This window comes from Pinus tabuliformis, chromosome 2_2, assembly GCF_031772625.1.
Source record: "Pinus tabuliformis cultivar Carrire ecotype Pingquan chromosome 2_2, CPIR1, whole genome shotgun sequence".
In the NCBI taxonomy this organism is placed as follows: domain Eukaryota; kingdom Viridiplantae; phylum Streptophyta; class Pinopsida; order Pinales; family Pinaceae; genus Pinus; species Pinus tabuliformis.
Genome location: NC_142300.1, coordinates 455,991,777 through 455,995,839, shown reverse-complemented (window position 1 = coordinate 455,995,839; position 4,063 = coordinate 455,991,777). Strand labels below are relative to the sequence as shown.

At 32.2% G+C, this 4,063-nt stretch overlaps 2 non-coding genes across 2 annotated transcripts; one reads left to right on the top strand and one right to left on the bottom strand.

The window, feature by feature from the left end:
* Positions 1–780: 780 nt before the first annotated feature.
* On the bottom strand, positions 781–852 carry TRNAW-CCA (transfer RNA tryptophan (anticodon CCA)). The gene has a single exon. It is a non-coding gene; the product is annotated as a tRNA-Trp (tRNA).
* Positions 853–1,286: 434 nt separating this feature from the next.
* Positions 1,287–1,358, top strand: TRNAQ-CUG (transfer RNA glutamine (anticodon CUG)). Its single transcript has one exon. It is a non-coding gene; the product is annotated as a tRNA-Gln (tRNA).
* Positions 1,359–4,063: the final 2,705 nt, after the last annotated feature.

Here is a 4,063-nt window from a genome sequence, read left to right as displayed (position 1 = left end):
AGTTTGTATGCCCATTAATGGGCGAACACGCTCACGGCTAAATTATATCCTTACTTAAATCTAGCGGTGGGCATATACAACCCCATGCATTAATGGACATAGTTTTATACCACTATGGCATTAATGGTGGAAGCTATGGAAACTTAAATAGTTTTAAAGATGCATATTTATTTGTCTATATGCCCATTAATGGGGCAAGCATGCTCACAGCGAAATTATATCCTTACTTAAGTCTAGTGGTGGGCATATAGATTGATAAATATTGGTTGCCATCATTTAGAGCTAAAGTGAGCATGATTACGAATTATCTTTCCACAATATCCTTACTTAAATCTACCGATGGGCATATACAACCTTGTGCATTAATGGACATATAAACTGGTAAATATTGGTTGTCATCATTTAAAGCTATATAGACTGATAAATATTGGTTGCCATCATTTAAAGCTAAATTGAGCATGATTAACTTTCCACAACAATTAAAAGCATGCTTGCGACCACCATATACAGCCTTGTGCATTAATGGACATGTACACTAGTAAATATTGGTTATCATCATTTAAAGCTATATAAACTGATAAATATTAGTTGCCATCATTTAGAGCTAAATTGAGCCTTATTAGCTTTCCGCAACAATTAAAACCTAAATTAAACCTGATTAGCTTTCCACAACAATTAAAAGCATCTTTCCACAACAATTAAAACCTAAATTGAGCCAAATTAACTTTCCACAACAATTAAAAGCATCTTTGCAAAAAGGATGCAAACGACCAAAGCCTTTGAACCCAACGTGAATCGAACACGCAACCTTCTGATCTGGAGTCAGACGCGCTACCATTGCGCCACGGATCCCATGATTACAGGAATATGTACTAGCAATATCTCTATATCATCTTTGTCATCGGGCTTCTCTTCGACATCGTACAAATTTAGGCAGCGCAACTTTTCTCATGCTTTGTGTTTTGTCATCTTTAATATCCAGTGAAATACAACCGAACAATTTCACCTGTTGCAATGAGCGCGTATCGAACACGCGACCTTCGGATCTTCAGTCTCCCTACTAAGATATCCCCGCGGGGTTTAATACTGACATTATATCAGACAGCCTCGATCGCGCCTTCAGGGTTTGGGCTCCAATATGACCACATATTATGCTAACTACTGGAGTACAGCGAGCAAGAGTTCGGTTCAACTTTAATTATTCCTCGAAACGCCATCTCATCTTCAATTTTCTATTAAACTAGAAAAAGTATGTAAGCAGTTTCTACTCCGTTAACAATACATCTGGTCCCATGGTCTAGTGGTCAGGACATTGGACTCTGAATCCAGTAACCCGAGTTCAAGTCTCGGTGGGACCTTTAATTTTTTTTTCCTTTAAAAATATAAAATGTTTAAATAATTGCGAAACACTTCGAAATTTGTTGTTTTAAATATATAATTAACAGTAATAGAAAAACAAAAATACCATATCTACTACTAAATATCTTAGAAATATGTAAAGACAAACTATCTTTAGAAAAACAAAAATGCCATTTTCCAACTAATTATCTTCGTTGCTAGTTATTTTTTAGCCACTTAATTTAAATTCAATAGACAGGCTGATATAAATTTATGCAGAGTTGATATTTTTTTTTTTTTCAGAGGAAAAAAAACCACCATATTTTTATATATAGATATAAAAAGACATATAACAGAACATAAGGCAAAAAGGGAGAGCTAAAACATAACTCCCGAACATAACTCTCGATAGATTTGCAGAGGATGACCATTGGCCAAAGCCACAAAGTCCAAAGATTTGATCCTGAAAGCCTCTAACAGATCCAGCTAAATAACATATGACCCAAGATAACGAAGAATGCAGCAGATTACAGAACTTTGGAAGAAGGAGACAGCCTCCTTAAAGGAGAAGGAAACAGAGGGATCATTACACCAACAGCCAAAAGCAATGGATAAAACACATAGACTGATACCATCATAGCAGAAGATGGATATTTATTTAAATACAACATCGATCGCTAAGATGGATATTTATTTAAATATAACATCGACCAACGATCTTTAGAAAAAACCGTACTTATTTTTTTAACGACTTATTTTAAATTCAAAAGTCAAGTTGATATAAATTTATGAAGAGTTGATATTCATTTAAATACAACATCTATTGCTTTTTTCAGTCATGTTTTTAAACATTTAGTAATATTATAATAACATCACACACTTGAGGTAGATTAAGGAAATATGCACTCTTTCTTAATCCAAATAGAATTATTAAATTCATTCATTCATTTAATATGAAAAATGTTTTAAATTGGACACGAGACAACCACAAAAGGTATGCCAAGTATGATTATTGGTTACAAGAAGAATGGCCATGCAACCCATAAAATATAGCATGCATATCCATGTACTTTTCCCAGATTACCATTGTGTATCCCAGTGTTCGAATATTATGATCGCAAATTTGAATGTCTTATTAATGATGGTAAATTGAAAATTTCTCGTTAACAATGGTAAATTGATAATTATATAATTTATTTTTAACTGATAATTATATAATTTATTTGAAAATAGGGAAAAAAAATTGAATAGTTTTATTATGGCTACTTTCGGATTATTTTTTAATTAATCTTTGCACTTGTCACAATTGACTTCTTAGATTGGATAAGTAATATTGAATATTTTTATTTCTTCATGACTTATGGATGATTTTTTTGGAAGTTTAAGTTTTATAGTAAATTTAGAAGTAATCATGTTTTTCTTTTTCTTCTTTATCATAAACTTTGAATAGATATTTCAATCGAAAGTGATGTCAATTGTAAATTACGTATCTTTTAAAACCTTAATTTGTAAACTATTTAAATGGTTAACCTTTGTCATGATATATCTTTGAAATTTGATCTCTTATGATTTTGAAATTTTGGCTTATACTATTTTAATACGTCTTTTCTATAATTCCAAAGGGCTAACCAAAATTTGATGTGCCAAGTGAAAGTTGTGGTAACTTTTCAAAGAATTGCTGATTTTTTATCTCTTCCCATGTGTAGAGAGTTTGTATAGCGTCCCAAATGTCCAATTTTTCAAATATGATTCCAAAATTTGACATAGAGTACCTTAGTATATCTCCTAAAATCTTAGAGAATTTTGTAGTTTGAAACTTCTATGGGATAAATATACAACAAAAATTCCAATATCACTCATTTGAAACTAATTTTTCAACTATTCACAAACCTTAACAAGGTATATATCCAAGACTATAGTGAAATAGAATATAATTTTTTTACGAGATGTACCCTAATATTTCTCCTTAGTCTCTTAAAGATGTTATAGTCTTTAGTGTCCTAGAAAAAAATCCAATATCAAGTATTCAAAATTGATTTCAAGACCATTCATAGACCCTAAATTCCATAGGGTATATCTTCAAAATCACGTGCGACAAATACAATGTTACCACTCTTGGAAAAGCCTTTTGAATATTTCTCTAAAAAAATTCCTTTTCCAGTTGTCATAGTGGTCTCTTGAGCCTCAGTCCAATGTAATAACACCCTTTTGAGCCTTAACACAGTGTTATAGCCCTCAAACTTTTCCTTCAATCTCACTTTTCTTCCTCCCTAAGCCTCAAGGTGCTCCACTAAGCCTCAAGGAAATTCTATAGCACACCACTAAGCTTTATTGCAATGCTATAACTTCAAGAAATCAATTTTAAGCTCAAATTTTGGCCTTTTCCCTTTGTGTAACACTCCACTGAGCCTCTGACCAATGCTATAACACCCCACTAAACCTTAACTCAACTCTACAATGCTCTTTGAGTCTCAAGCTAGAGTCATGATGTCTATATCAAGATACTCTCTCACTCATAAATTTTTTTCTTAAGCTTGTATTAAGTAACAATAAGTTAACTAAAGGTAAAAGTCAAGTTAAAAAAAGAAATTACTTGAGTAATTAATCCAAAAAGGCTCTTGAAAACTCTTTAAAAGAAACTGACAAAACTCCCTATTCCTCACATGAATTAGCTCTCATTCTATGGAGATTAAATCACTTTATTACTGGAGTATTACACCTCATG